Source organism: Pteropus alecto, unplaced genomic scaffold, assembly GCF_000325575.1.
Source record: "Pteropus alecto unplaced genomic scaffold, ASM32557v1 scaffold38, whole genome shotgun sequence".
NCBI lineage: Eukaryota > Metazoa > Chordata > Mammalia > Chiroptera > Pteropodidae > Pteropus > Pteropus alecto.
This window is the reverse complement of record NW_006442512.1, coordinates 10,164,021-10,180,828: the sequence shown is the minus strand read 5'-3', so window position 1 is coordinate 10,180,828 and position 16,808 is coordinate 10,164,021. Positions and strand designations below refer to the sequence as shown.

At 34.9% G+C, this 16,808-nt stretch overlaps 1 pseudogene; it reads left to right on the top strand.

Annotated features, from left to right (window-relative positions):
* The window catches only part of LOC102898539, a 25,823-nt pseudogene extending 22,889 nt beyond the window's left edge, over positions 1–2,934 (top strand).
* Positions 2,935–16,808: the final 13,874 nt, after the last annotated feature.

Sequence of the window (16,808 nt, the reverse complement as noted above, 5' to 3'; positions counted from 1 at the left end):
CACTGATGGACACTCAGATTGCCTCCATATCTTGGTTATTGTAAGTAATGCTGCAGTGAATATATAGATCCACATGTGCCTTAAAAGTAGTAATATATTGAGTTTCTTTAGATAAATATCCAGAAGTGGGATCACTGGCTCCTTCTTTGTCTCTTGTTTTAGCCTTTGTTGCAAAGTCTGTTTTGTTTGGTATAAGTATTACTATCTCAACTTTGTTTTGTTTTGTTTGCATTTTTATGAAATATCTTTTTCTATCTCTTTACTTTCAATCTGTGTGTGTCTTTCAATCTGAAGTGAGTCTCTTATAGGCAGTATATGTATGGGTCTTGTTTTCTTATTCAGCCACCCTATCTGTGACTGGAGCATTTAATTCATTTTCATTTAATTATAGATAGATATGTAGTTTTTGCCGTTTTATCATTAATATATTTGATCTCTTCTTCTCCTTGTTCTATTTCAGCATTCTTCATAGTAGTAGTTTGGTGTCGATGAACTTCTTTAGGTCTTCTTGTCTGGGAAGCTCTTTTCTGTCCTTCGATTTTAAATGATAGCTTTGCTTGGTAGAGTAATCTTGGTTGTAGGCCCTTACTTTTCATCACTTTGAATATTTCATGTCAGTCTCTTCTGGCCTGAAAACTTTCTGCTGAGAAATCAGCTGACAGTCAATGGGAGCTCCCTTGTAGGTACTTTTTTCTTCAACTGCTGTCTCTTGCTACTTTTAAGAGTCTCTCTTTGTCTTTAAGCTTTAATATTTTAATTATGATGTGTCTTGCTGTGAGCCTCTTTGAGTTCATCTTGCTTGGGACTCTGTGCTTCCTGGGCTTGTATATCGATTTCCTTTGCCAGGTTAGGGAAGTTTTCCATCATTATTTCTTCAAATAGGTTTTCAATTCCTTGTTCTCTCTCTTCTTTTTCTGGTACCTCTATGATGTGAATATTGGTATACCTGATGTCCCAGAGGTCTCTTAAACTAGGGTTCCCCTATCTCCGCACCACGGAGCAATACCAGTCTGCGACCTGTTAGGAATCGGGACACACAGCCAGAGGTGAGCGGTGGATGAGCAAGTGAAGCTCCATCTGTATTTGCAGCTGCTCCCCAGCACTAGCATCACTGCCTCAGCTCCACCTCAGATCATCAGGCATTAGATTCTCATAGTAGTACTGGTCCTTGGTGCCAAAAAGGATGGGGACCACTGCCTTAAATCATCCTCATTTTTTTTGGATTCTGTTTTCTTGTCGCTGTTCTGATTTGGTGTTTTCTGCCACCTTATCTTTCCAATAGCCAATTTGATCCTCTGCTTCATCTAATCTACTGATTCTCTCTAATGTATTCATTTCAGGTTTTATATTCTTCATTTCTGACTGATTCTTTTTTATGTTTTCTATCTCTGTTTTTATGTTTTCAATCTTTCTTAAAGATTACGCTGAATTCATCTACTCTTCCTCTAAGTTTATTGAGCAACCTTAAATCAGTGTTTTGAAGTCTGCATCTCGTAGAGTGCTTGTCTCCATTTTGTTTAGTTTTTTTTTTCTGCAGCTTTGTTCTGTTCTTTCAATTAGAACATGTTTCTCTCCCTTTTGCCTCTGAGCTTCTATCTTTGCCTTGTTGAAATTTATTCTCATACATATATCTTTATTGCCTATGCTATGAATTATCTTTTATAATCAGAAGAACAAAAAAATTATTTAAATGAGTAATTTAAATAAACACCTATTTAAGTTTAATTTTAGTTTCGAACTTCTTTCTTGGTTTATATTATTAGCACTGTGTTTAACATTTATTAGAAATACATAATGCCAGCCCCGCTCCCCACCTGTCAGTAAATGCTTAGGGTGGAAACTCGCGTCACAGGTGGTGGCATTCTAGCAGCAGAAAGGAAGCGGGAGGTGGAGGCTGTGCTGGTGGCCTGGTCCCATCTGTGCACCTTGTCCCTGCAGGGTCTGGATGGGCAAGTTGGGCACAACAGGTCCTGCGGGGCGGCAGTGATTCCAATGAGCAACCGCGGTCCCACATGAGACTGCTGGTAGCTGGCTGTGCCTGAGCCTGGAGTGGGTATGGCTGCCTCAGAGGATGTCTCTGCAGAGCCTGTTCATGCTCCCTGTATGTGAACAAGATGTACGGCCTGGGCAGGCAGTTGGTGCATGGGTGGCAGGAAGGAGAACCACCAGTGGTGTATGTGCAATGTAGAGAGAAATCGTTTAAATTCCAGGCTGTATTCAGAGTTACCCCGATTAAGGAATACAGATCTTTTTAAACAACAGCATTGAGAAATCAGGCTAGCTACTTATTGTTATATCTTTTTTTGTATGTTATCTGTTTTTAGCCTGTTTATGCCTAGAACATCTATCAATGGGTGGCTAGGAAGAGACTCAATGTTTGTGTTTTCACCAGATCAGATTCAGGGACTGCTTAAAATTAATCCAGACTGGAAAACCCATATACTTCTTGATTTAGGTGGTAGAGATAAAGAAGGCACAAAAATTATGAGCCCTCATTTTGAAGAAATTTATGCCACTGAGCTGTCTGAAACTATGATATGATAGCGTCAGAAGAAATAGAGTGCTTCATATAAGTGAATGGCAGAATACCAGGTTCCCATACGATATCATCAGCTGCTTGAATTTGCTGTGATTGGCCCCTGACTTTGTTAAAAGACATCAGAAATGTCTTGGAACCAACTGGAGGAAAGGTCATCCTCTGCCTAGTCTTACCCTTTCATCCCGTGTGTAGAATGTAGGTAGCAAGTGGGTGAAACCATCAGAAATTTTGGAAATCAAGGGACAGAATTAGGAAGAACAAAATGAACTGAAGTTTTCAGAAAAGCTGGTTTTTTTATCAAAGCTTTCACCTGACTGCCGTGCCTGTGTGAAGGAGACATGTACAATGACTACTATGTTCTAGGTGATGCCATCTTTGTTCTCAAACCAATATAAGCCCTCAGAGACCAGAGTCTTCACAGCCTACCCCAAGAGTGTACCCTCTGGAAAAAGGCCTGCATTCTCCACTAAATTAAGGGAGGGCCTTTGGGGACTTTCATTCCAAACAACAAGCAAGAAGTTGAAAAACCAAAATACTAATAATTTCTTTGTACTGTATAAAAAGAATAATTTTGAAAATCGAAAACTCAACTCTTTGAGCATTTTTATCAACTCTTACTCAGTAATACCGGTCTCACTCCAATTATGGAAGATATTTTTTATACTTAATTGCAATGGGGACTCACTCCCAGTCAAAGCAATAGTCATGACTTCATACAGAACCAAAAAATATGGATTGTTTTTAATAAAATGAAGACTGGCAAAAAAAATAAAGATGTCTATTCGGTTGCAAAAATTAGTTATAATGTATAACCACTGCTACCCTTTCATGTTCAGAAATTCTGTCATTATTCAAGAAAATCTTTTTAATCATGCTAATAAGCTTTTTTGATTAAAAAAAAAAAAAAAAAGAAAGAACTACATAGTGCTTTTGAACAAGTAGATACTTAATGACTATCACTCTCCTAAACAAGACCTGAAAGTTCCATGGTCATTCGAAGAAAAAGAAAATGTACTATTAAAGATTTGTACAAACTCTAAAAAAAATTAAACTCTTCTCAAAGAAATGTGGAACACACAGAATTTACTTTAATGCACTGTTGAAATTGAACTAACCACCAAATTAATGACTAAATAAGCAGCTGATGGATATATATAATATTTATTAATCAAATTATTCTTAGTGTCAAGTAAACAACTAACTAATACATTACAATGTAAATGCACTTTACCACTTACAAAATACTTCCACATAGTTTAAACTCCAATATACATCAATAGTTGCCATTTTTAGAATTTGAATTTCTCCAGAATGCCTTCGGCCTTTGCATTAGCAAAAGAGTTCATAAAAAGTTGATCTTTAAAATCAGCTCTCCAAGACAGTAGAGCACTCTCATTCTTTGTCATTTACAATTCACAGAGAAAAGAGATGGCAAGAAGAGCATATGGTGTGGAAGAAGAGATATGAGGTCCAGAGTACTAGGGCAGTCAACTGGTTGCTATGAGACAAAATCTACTGCTGTCCCACTTCTAATCTCTTTTCTCCTCATCTTCACTGGGAATTTCAAAAAGATATTGGCTGATCCTTGCATTTTAGACAATTCTGTAGGAGGCCTGAAGGACTCTAGTTGTTCACAGATCTCACTTCAAAAGACATTGTGATATAATGATACTGAATAGTGACTGCTTTAGAATTAAAGAGCATGTAGGGATATGAATATAAAAATGCCTTCACCCTCAGACTCCTTTATAAACTAGGTCATAACTCTAAAACTCAGTACAGAATGAAGCTCGCATTTTCTATGCTGCAGCAAAAAGTAAACATGTGGGAGAGTTTATAGCTATTTAGTTCCTTCTGAGCATCACTTTGATTGATGTTAGTACATTAGCACAGGTAAGTAAGTTCTAAAGTAAGAAAAAAAATCATAATAATGGTTCTGCTATTGGCTATTTTACTCAACTACAGCAGAAAAGAGAGGGAAAATTATTTGGATTGAAAAGTGCTGAGGAGAAAACATATTTACTCACCTATAAAGTCTGTTTCAAAGTTTTCTTATTTTAAGACATCGTTATTGATTAGGCTGTGCTGACTTTGCCTTTTGGCAACTTATTTAAAGAAAGACATTTCAGTTGCTGTAATCTAAAGTAACGTTTACCACTGTAGTTTACATTTAACATATTGTAGTTATTTTTCAAGTTAATTTTATTTTGTCATGTTGAGATATTGGGTTTTTTTTCCTTTTCATTTGGTCTTGTCAATTCTAAAAGTCCCTCACTTAAGCTTTACAGAACAAACCATTCTTTTTTTGAGAGCCTATAAAATAATAACATAAGAATAAAATAATGAGCTCAAAGAGAGATGAGGAAATAAACATTAGAGAAGTTTGAACTGATACCACACATGAAATAAAACAGCAATTTTTTTTTAAAAAAACGGCAAATTTTAATTTCTCAGCCTCCTAAAGAAATTGATATGCGCCTATTTTAACTGATCTTTGTGATTCTGAATCAGGATTCCTCAGAATACTCTAGAGAAAATTCAAACCAAATGTTATCACAAAAGTAAAAAGTAATAATAATTAGTAAAAGATTTGCCAAAGATAATAGTACAATCTCTTCTTGGAAACGGGAGAGGCTTATGGTGCATTTTAATTATGCTTTCCTTACTATCAGACTGTATCTCACTTGTTTGAAAATTATGTAGATTGTATGGATTTTTTTTTTTCATGAATAAGACTTTTTTGATGGAAAGTGAAGTCATAATGGTATAAGGGTCTCCATGAGGATATCACGATTATCTCCAGGTAGCATTCATTTTTTATATTTCTTTAAAATTTAGGCTCAAATATTTCCGGAAATAGATATTTCACATTAGCGACAAACTCCCTTGCAATCAGTGCAACACAGAGGAAGAACACAGACTTTATAATCAAAGCGATCTGAGTGACTAGAAGGAAAAAATATTCAAAGAGGAGAGAAAAGTGAAAGTAGTAGTTGGTAAGAATTTAAAGCAGAGAAGTGAAAGAAGAGGAGCGAGAGCACATGGTAAAAGACATATAAAATTAAACAGCATTTAATTTCAATACTTATTTTATATCCCACCTTTTTTTCTGAAAGTTTTGATAGGATGAGAATATTTAGTATTAATAATGCTTAGTTTTCTTTTAGGAAAAAAATAACCCATTGAGATAATTACTGACATTTCAAATAACAATAAACATACATCCCATCATATCTAAAAATATTTTTTTCAAAATCATTGTCAACATCACCTTTATAATACATCTACATTATTTTGAAACCAAATTGCACATGGGTGAAGAAGTGCCTTACCATGTAGTGTTCTTGGAAGAAGTAAGCCAAACCTAATGTCTTACTAAAATGATGTTCTCAACAAAATTAGTTGCTAATTTTCCAATCTCACACATAACTTTCCAATCTCACACATTAGAAGTTTTCACAAACTCAGTAAATTAAAAATCATCTAGCATATGTCTATTATATTCCAAAAATGATCTCATAGAAATATGAGAAGGAAACAGCATTCTATAAGAAAAATTCTATAGCATATTTTATCCACCTTGGGTAAATTTCTGCTTTTCTACTAAAGAGAGAATGAAAAATTATTTTGCTTCAAATATCACCTGCAGTCATTCAACTTCACAAAACTAATTCCTGGAAGAGATATATTTATTCAGCTTTTCAGCATCCTGCATTGAGTTAGGATTAGGATTAAGAGTTCTACAGAAACTTCAATGACACAAAAAAGCATGTTTCCTTATCTTTGCAGCAATCATGCAGTGACATATAGTGGTGTTATTCATATGACCTTGAGAACCTAATTTTTAAAACTGGTGAAACACTGGTTTTGTGCCCAGTGTGCTTAGCGCATAATAACAGGTTGTCATCATCCTTCGATAACTCTAATCTCATTCCATTTCAGCTGTACGTAATGGGTCTGGGTTATGGCAAAGACCCTGTGTGAGAGCACACATGTGCATGGAGACCATCTTTATATCAAAGATGAGAAACCTACTAGAAAAACATTTAAACATGTTTCCTGAAGACATAGTAGGGCAGCAGACAATGCATAAAAACCCTCTTGTCTTTTACTCTGTCATAGCATATAAAATAAATGTGAAGAGCCAGCAAGTGCCTCACAATGCCAATCAATAATCCGAGAAAGAAACATTGCTATGGACAACTGGAAACTTTGGGGCCCTGATCTGTGGAAGCTGTCTTTTAAAGGGTTCCAGCTGTTATCTTCCTCACGTCAGTGAAGCATATTAATCTGTTCCATATTGTTTGACAAAGTTGTAGGTAATTATCTTCTCATCTCCACAATGTTTTCATAAAAATCATTTATGAAGTTGCAATGTTAGTGGGAAACAATAAGTAAACTTTCTAACTATAGCAGAAAAGAGTATATCTAGTACATCCTTTCAGTTATGGTTTCCAGAATTTAGATAATCATCAAAACATGAAATTGACATGTAATTTTACTGCCTTATGCTGTAAACAACCTGAAGAACCATACTTGTCAGCCCTAGACCCTCATTTAGGTGGTTGTTATTATTATTTAATAATAGGAAGCATTTTAAAAATCTATGATTATAGTGTTGTAAAGGAAAGAAAGAATAAAAACCTAAAAGTACAAAGTGTATAATTTTAGAACGTAACAGATTTTTAAATGAAATAACTTTAGCTTTATGAAAAACTCCCTACATTATCTTCATATCACATTCTCATATTACAGACTGAAGAAAGAAAATGCTTGCCATCCTCCACAGATAAGTCTAGAAAATACTACTTTATGTGTTACTTTAGAAAAAGCAAAAAAGTCTTTTAATATTTGGTGAAAATTAAGGTTTATAATTTCTGTAGCATGCAGTTATGTCCCTGAAAGAGTGACTTACCTGCTGCTGCCAAAATCAGTGACAGATTTTGACACAAGCTGTGAAAGAGGCATCTGTGTGACTAATGGCCTGGTGCACACATTCACTTGGTGGCTGAGTGCCAATATTTTATCTGGATGGTTAGTTTCAGACTCAGATGTTTCTACTTAAGCAATTCCTGAATGGGACTCCGAAAGCAAGCAACATAATTCCTATGAATTCTATCTCCTTATCATCTCTAGACTCTGTCACTTCTTCATCCAACCCATTGCCAAATATTCTCTTTCAATTGCACAGAAAGTCTCTTCCCTTAGTGAAATACCAGAGAAGCAAAAAGTGGATCACTGGAAGTAGAATGTTTGAGTGCCAGCCAGTGACGCATCAGTGAGACTTGATAATATGACTTAGACTTCCAAGAAATGTTATCTATGTGTGGATTTACCTGTAGACCAAAGCATTTTACTCTACAAGTGACAGAAGTACCTCTTCTCCATCAGGAAATTACTACCCTTCCAGACTCCTCAAAACAGATCTTTTTTGAAGTCTTTCCTTGCCCTTCTCTATCTTACCCACAATAAAGGTTAAATTAAATGAAGTCAAATAAGGTGAAACCACACATAAAATTAGGCCTCAAAAATATATGTGAGGAACACCTGCATGCTTTTCAGAAATGGGCTATAACTTTAGCTTTATATATGCTATCAAATAACTTAAAGGCAGAGCACAATAAGTAATGATTCAGTGTTTATGTGCTCATAAACAAACCAATTGCAAAGGAAAATACAGTTATCGCTGGTACTGACATGAGAGAGAAATTTCTCCTGTGAGCCCTCATAAAGAGAAAACTGTGTAATGCAGTGAAGAATCATTAACAATAGCCTCATAGTAAACACAGTGAGTTTCAAAGATCTGTTTCTTCGAACGTCACTCAGCATAAGCTTATGCAAAATGCCACTCCACAATTTAGTGAAAGCATTCCCATGAGATTTAAGAGTAGGTAGGTGAATGGACAGACTACATGTTCTTCAGACAATCTTTTATAAATATTATTTCTCCTAGCTGAGCTTTTGATAAGTATTAAATGGCAGAGTTGAAGATTATATTCACTGACAAGTACCTGGAGTGCAGCAATTCTGTTTTTCCCGTTAAGTGCAAAGCCATATGTTTTAACAGCTCCTCAACCCAGAGGTCCGATTGACATTTTCTTTTGAAAGTTGATGAGTCTGACAGAAACAAATGCTTGAAGAGAAAGCTACTCCATCTGCACATGGAAATAAATAAGGGAATACCTATGGATAGGTCCAAGATTATTTTTAAAAAGTAATTACTTTCCTGTTCAGAAATAAAAATGATAATCAAAGTGCCAAAGATCCGGTGCCACATAATAAGAGCATAACAATTTCAGGCTAGGTTAATTTTAACCTTTTAACAAAATACCATGCCCACTTGTAGGAACCAAATTTTGTTCCACTCTGCTACCACCACCTGCTTCCAAAGATATTTCATTTCAATCGATTCCAGGGGAAGGAGCATGCTACTCAAAACAAAGGCAATTTTTTGTCAATTCCACTAATAGGTGGTGTATTCATTGTGATAAGGAAATTAAAGACCAGAAAAATGGCTGACTTTATTTTTCTTATACACGCTTGCATGTAAAAAAACTGCAAAGTAGAGCTAAGATTGGATGTTACCCTTCTGGGAGAAATTCCAGCCATTTCTCTCTCCTTTAGTCTGTTCTGACTCTCTCTCTCATACACGTAAAATAAAAGGATCTGAGAGTGCTGGTCAGAAGTGCTGCCTCCATGAAAATCCTCCATAAAAAAAGCCAGCAGTTTACACTGGCTACTTTCCTGTTTTAAGGAAAGTATTTTGTAATTTCTACTCTCACTGAAATAGGCAAAAGGAGCCACCCATTGGTACACCCTGAGTTATCAAAGTTCCATCTAGGGATTTGAAGCAAAAGCTTTTTCTGTGGACTGGCTCTATATATATTAATTGCCCACAGATGCCTTAAAGGGACATTGATCAAAGACAATCTATATGGATATATATGGCAAAATATAATCATAATGTTGTATGATAGTTGTCAAATGGTGGAATAATAGTGTCTTGGTCTTTTTCTTTGGAAAAATGAAATTTTAAAATTAATATATCCAAAAAGAAATCAGCAGATATTTTAAATGAATTATCTAAAAGATAATTATATATAATTTGAGGAAAATGAATAGTTATCCTCAATAAAAATGGAGGGATGGAAAAGGGTCTAGATCTCATCAGGTGAGCTCTGCTCAGAGAGTTGGTAATTTTGATTCCTTTTTCTAATTTTAATTTCACCTAACCATACTATTGATCCAGGGTTTAGTGGGGATTTATGCACTGTTGCTATTGTTTGTGTTTATTTTCTTTTTATATATATAATAGTTATCAATGTAGAGATTAAGAAATCAAATTCTAAATTTCCCAGGACAGAAGATAGAAAAAATTAGCTTATTCTTAGTGACAATCTATCATAGAAAAGAGAACTAGAAGCCTTCCTTTCTCAATACTCAAGGCAGTTTTACAAAGTCTGCTCTGCCCTCCAACTCTTCAGGGCTTCAGGACCACTACATAAAGTCTTCAGTAGCAATTTTCGTAACCCTCATTGGGGTAACAGAGTATATTGAGTTTGGTGGAACATGCTAATTGGGACACACAAAAGAAAGAGCTGCCCACGGACAGGCAACATTGCAAATCATGGGCTGGGCTGGAGAAACTGTGAGATCAGCCCTGCGTGTAAAAGGCTAACTAAAAGCACACCCTGTGAGACAGAAAAAAGAAGGGACTTACACATAGATTACTCCATCGCAATTGAAGATTTTTTTACAATGTGAATTCATGCAAGAGGCATCATGGTATGAGACAGTCATCCCCTACATTGTAAGAAAACCCACAAATTTATATAACTATGTATATATGCATATCTGAACATATGTGTGTATATATATCTATAAATAATATCTATATCTGCAGCATCCTTTGTCTACTTTTGATTTGGTCATCATGATTGTATCAAATGTTCATTCTCTTCCTCTTTACATTTGCTATAGGAATGTGTCATTCATCTTTTCTAATCTAGTTCATTCTCTAAGTTACTAGAAAATTTGATCCATGGTTAAAATTTTTAAAGAATAGAAAAAGACTGTAAATTTGCAATTAGTTCATTAACAATAATCAGTTATGGTCACTTTCTTCATGCTAAAGGTAGGCTTTTTCATGGTTAGCTAGGCTGTGGATTATGCGTAGCACATGAATCTCTAACTATAGCTCCACTCATTTACTATACAAGAAACAATTTGGAATGCAAGTGAGTATGAGTGACTTTACAGGGATAACATTATATCTGCTTAACTGAAGATTTCAGAACCAAGTTCAGATCAGAACCACACAGAGTTTCCCTCTCTGGAAAGATTACTAGACACTGCTCCTTTTCAGGCTCTGGCATGCTACGTGCACAAGACACTAAATTTTGGAGACCCTGGAAACTAAATTTTAAGTATCTACCCTGTACCTTTAATTTTTTATTTGAAAGAGCTGACTAACCATAAGAAAAAGTATGTAGAAATAAGTTCTATTCTAGAACACATCGATTATACATGATAAAGGAGAGAGAAGCACAACTATGCTTCAAATGAAGCTTACTTGATTGGTAAAGCACAATGACTTGCTATCATAGGAGCCTTTCCATTTCATTGAAATGCAATGAGAAAATCCCCTTATGGTGAACATTTACTATAAATTGGAAGACTCATCATTCGATGGCCTACCACCACCACAGGAGAAATCTTTTTCACTGGACTCTTTCTGTCTGTTATTCATTCAGTTATTCACTATAACTATTACAAAGCATCCATAAAAATTAAAGTGGGTTCAATTTAAAACGTGCATGTCTTGGGGAAATTCTTCCCCAAAAAAACTCAATAAGCAGTGAATAGAATTAAACTTGATCAAAGTTTATTTTATGTATTATAAATATAAATGGTCAAAGTGGTATTAATCAGGATATTTTTTAATTCAAGATTTATGTTATCTATAAAAATATCGTATGAGAAAGTTTATCTCTTACCCTAACTAAAACTTTACTCGAAAATTTTATCTCAGTATATAATCAGCCAGAGGTCAGACAAAGATTAGTACTGAAAGAATTCATCTAGGTTCTATTTTGCTTCTCCTAACACTCTCAAGGAAGAATTTTACCTTTTTTTAAAAAAGCATGTTAGGAAAAAGGCTAAACATAGAGTGGTTACAGAGAGTAACCAACATAGACTGGTTATAGGGATTAACACTGGTGATAGAGTAGTATAGTTGGAGGTGAAGAAGTAAAGTAGGAAAGTTGCCTCCTAAGAAGACTTCTGCTTGATCACTATTCCTTAGAAACATTTTACTGAATGTATTCTTGTATTATTTGTGTAATTGGAAGCAAATTAAATGAATATGAATATATTAAATGAACATATACAGAAAAATGTAGGAAGGAAAGAAAAGAAGGAAGAGAGAGAACGTGTGAACATATGCTTCAGGCCAAAAACTCAGGATGAAAGAATCAGACAGAATTCTTAACTAGAATTAAGTACTGATGTTACATCAAATTTTGATAAAAACTATAACACCATTTTACATTTGTCCATATAGATAAATAGAATATGAAAGCTAGTCTTTTATAATTATGGTCACTTTTCTCAAATAACCTCTCTGGACAGGTGTTCAGTTTCCTTTCTTTTCTCTTCCAAGTTTCTTAATTACCTCCCCTGCTTTCATATCTCTCCTAATCCGAGGGATCTTTTTTAAATCTCATTCTTCATTATCCCTAATGAGTAATCACTCTACAGCCATCTGGACCACACTTTACTATTTATTTCTCACTTACTTACAGTTTATGTGTCTCTCCAACATTAATGAACATAAAGGAACAACCCCCTAGGACACAGTGCCTGGTATGACTGCTGGGCTGTGCAGGGGGATGAGGAACGAGTTTTGGGAAATCAGTTTGGTTAGATAATGCTCCAAGTTTCAAAGGTCTTTTTAATGTGGACAACTTTTATTTCCCTAAATGCTTATTAAAGGCTTTATAGTTTCCTTTTAACTAAGAACTAAATTCAATATGCCTTTTGGAGTTAAAACCAGTATAGTCTGGTTTAAAGACCCAATTATCTTCTCTTTTGTCAACATATGTTAGAGTCTGCTTCTAAATCTTATTTCTAAACTCTTAGTTAGATTCAGAGATATTAACTGTAAAGGACATTTTTTTGCTCATCTGGAAGACATTCTGAAGGTTATTTTGATTGACCAAGGACTGTATCCATAATGAAATAAGGACAAAAAATATTTTTCTTATTTTTTCCTCAGGGTTAGATTAAAATGTTTTATAGATTTATTAAGGACACACTGAATCCAGAATATTTATGAATATAACATTCTCTGCTGAAATCATAGAGCTCCATACAATTTGAATGAAACATTCTAGTAATAAAACATTTAACATTTACTAAGTACTTATTATATGCTAGGCCCTGAGCCATGGGGCAGTGGGGCAGGGATTCCACAAAGCCAATTACAACCACAAAAAACATTTCCAAATGGGTTTTAAGTAAAATGGGCAGGAGGGATGAGCTTACTAAAACTTGGTAGATTAGAGGAAAATATGAATGTTAGGATTTGCCTTGCCATTTGTGCATGGCAGCCCCTCTAGCTGACACAAATATTCTATTAACTAGCCTCCCTCTTTCGCCTCCTTTTTAATCAATCCACTTTAACATAGATTATACTGAGCTTCTAAAAGGCTTCATAAAAAAACAAAACAGTATCATGTTTCTTCTCTACTTCTATTTCTTCCTTGTCTATTAACTTTAATATATTTTATACCTCTCTAAAACTTTTATTAAATCTTTTTAGGACCAAAGAAGGGTATAAATAAATTAAATATTGTTGATTTAGTGTCTCTTAATACACTATCATTCTCTAAGTCTTACATTTCTGTCAGTTATATCTAAAAGTTTTGGGTGCTCGCTGTTCTGTAGAAGTAGATAAATTAAAATAGAATTAATAGTATAAGAATAAAAGAAATCAAGGTTAGCAGAATCTACTAATGAATCAAGATACAGAGCTCTGAAAACAAATCTCCAAACTGGTTTCAACTTCCTCCTAGCCATTGAAACTCTTTAAAAAAGTTAGTGTTTAGTTTCGGCAGCTTAAAATTGTTCTCTTCCTACATGGTATTAATATACATAGGAACTCTCTTTCAGAAAATATTTCAGTGAAACTGAATCAACATTAAATTTCAAATGTGAGAACAAGAATCTCTACTCTTCTATTGACATAGTTTTCTAACAAATGAAAGATTCCACAGTGGGGGAAAAAACTGTTTTTCAAGTCTATTACAGACAAAATCATCAATATCAGTTATAGTCCAGAAAATCCAATTTATGACTTGTCTGAAAGGAACACACCTCTTCCTTCTCAGAAAAAAAATGTGGACCTCACAGTATAATTTATGATGTATTACAATGGCTGAATCAGAATTGTATATGAATAATGCACATACACATGCGTGTGGGCCACATGTTAATAGAAAATCTCTTAATAAAAAGAGGCCACAAGTTTATCTAGAGACTGTTAGGAAGTTTTTGTTTTTGTTTTTGTTTTTAACTGAGTAACTCTTCATCTGTCCACATTAGGATAGGAAATTACAGCCTTGATGTTAATTATAGCTATGGAAGTGTTACCTGAAAAATTAATTTTTATGCTGTGCATACAGGTAGATAAACCAGAGAGAAAGTACCATCGATATAGACAAGAAGTTTTTCTAGAGTCCAATGAGACTATCTTTTGCTGAGATTTTTCTTTTGGTTACATTTGAGCTATAACATCCACTAGTGGCAAATGTTCTTATTTTAAAAAGGAACACCAGAGAAGGACAAAATAAAGTATTTTTTCCTTGTGACTGTCCTTATTAGTATGTATGCTCAAATACATCAAACTAATGAGGCAATGTCATTATATGGAATAACTGTATTGAGTATTCTGGAAGGATAAAACAAAAAAAAATGCTATTAGTTAAACGCAAGTAGTCATAAAGTAAGCAATATGTTGACTTCACTAATAACTATTCCATGTGTTGTAAAGGTGGAATTTTAACATGTTCATTTTTCCTCAAGCATAAATTACTGAAAGCTGCATTCCAAACTCAGCACATGGTATAAAAACTTTTTACATTACTAAATGTGATCCTAACACTTTAAATTCTTCATTTTATTTAGAAATAGGACAGAAAGTATATTAACTTCTAATATCATAAATATGATGCTCATTTGTTTAATCTTAAGGTTAAAATAAATGATATCACCATTTTGCACATTTAATTGAAAATCTAATGAAAAATAATAAAATTTGGAGAAAATATAAACAAAATCTTTAATCTTTATCCTACTTCTTACCACTATCATATCCAGAATATGGTAGTAGCAAAATTAAACTCACAGTTAAATCACGCCATGAGCATTCCAAAATTAAGCAGAAATGAAAATTGTATAATTAGAAATGGGAAACATGAAATATTTAATCTTTCTTGGAATTCTTGCTTAATGTAGTCCATTATTAGCTGAATTTTTTGTTATAGTAATCCTATAATCCCCTATGGTCTCCATTAATGCAGCCTATCCAGAATGACATTAGATACAGCTCAATAAAACCCCAATACTAAAACTTTCTAAATCTACCAAAGAGGTAGGAAATAAGGAGTATTTCTTTTCATTCCACAGACTTGAAATTTTATTGAATTTCACCTGTAACCACAGAGCATGCCGGAAGCCTCTTTCAATTGACCTTTCCCTGATATTGACAGAGTAAGTTAAGAGATATTTCTCCAGAAACTATATCCATTGCTACTGCCTGAATATTTAAGGAACAAAATAACCTATTTTTTCCCCTATGCAATAGAATGCATTGCATCAGACCCTCTAAACATGTTAATCTTCAGCTTTATCACGATGTCTCTTTTTTCCCCTAACAGTTAAGTATTGCTAGATCTAGATCAAAGTGTGAAGCTGGTAGTTCATTTATAGTACCTCCTCTCAAATTCCTTTTCCATGCCTCATTTTGTCCTTCCATTACTATTCCAGCCTCCTCCAAACCTCCTGTGTCCTCATATTCTTCCCTGAATGTAAATCTCCTCATTCCAGCTTTTGTGTCCCAGTTTGTTAATTCATTCAATATTTACTGAGCACGGACTACGTGCTAGGCAGTAGACACTGGAGAAAGTATGTCTTTGCCTTCTTTCATGAGCAAAAACAGCAGTCTGTTCTGCGTTCTATTCTTTCGGGGTCCTGTCCATGCTAAGATACTGAAATTGTGTATTGTACTACCTTCCAGGTTACATACGATACTTAAAACTGATGTATGAATTTTAAGCAGCTGAGTAATTAAGTTGAAATCTTTCCTGGAATTTTCTGGGCCGCAAGGTGTTTCTTGTGATATAGGTGCAAACAGAAGACTTTACAGTGAAATGGGTGGATGCAAGAGATACTAGAACTGAAATTAGGCTGGCCTAGAGGAGTGAGTAAATACTTTGAGGACTGACAGCTGCCTGGAAAAGCAGAAAGGAAGTCATTCCAGGAGGTTTCAAGAGAATACAGTAACCTGAAACTGCTACTTCTCTTCCGCACTTCGATAAGCAGCCTCCTTATTGGAGAGACTATTTCCAGTCTTGTTCTCTTTTGCATATTTTTGACACCGCAGTGTCATCTGTAGTAATTTCTCTGAAATAGTGTATCTGTTAACAATTGCTACATTAAAAATTACTCCAAAACCAAGTGACTTAAATTTATTATCTCCCAGTTTCTGTAGGTCAGGACCCTGGGAGTGGCTCGGCTCGGTCTCAGAGTCTTCCACAAGGCTACTATCAAGGTGCCAGCTGAGGCGGCAGAAATCTCAAGGCTCAACTCGAGAGTGATCTGCCTGCAAGCTCATACATATGGTTGTTGAAGTGGCTCAATACTCCTTAGGCTGTTGGCCTAAGGGCCTCATCTCTACTTTCACTCCATCCTGTAACCATGCTGAGCTACTGGCAGTCATTCAGTTTCCCAAATGTACCAGAATCTCTCTCAGATCCAGATCTTGGCACATTCTATTTTCATTCTCTGAAATATCACTTGTAGTAAAGTGTATGCACTCATATAGTATTTAAAGTTCTTGGTCCGGAGATTACCAAGAAAATAAGTACACAGAGTTCCCCATTCTTTTGATTGTGACCCCACTTCTGTCACCAGATACCACCCATTATTTTGCATCCCACTGCAGCAAAACACTTGAAAAATTGTCTATAATCTTTGTTTCCAATCCCTC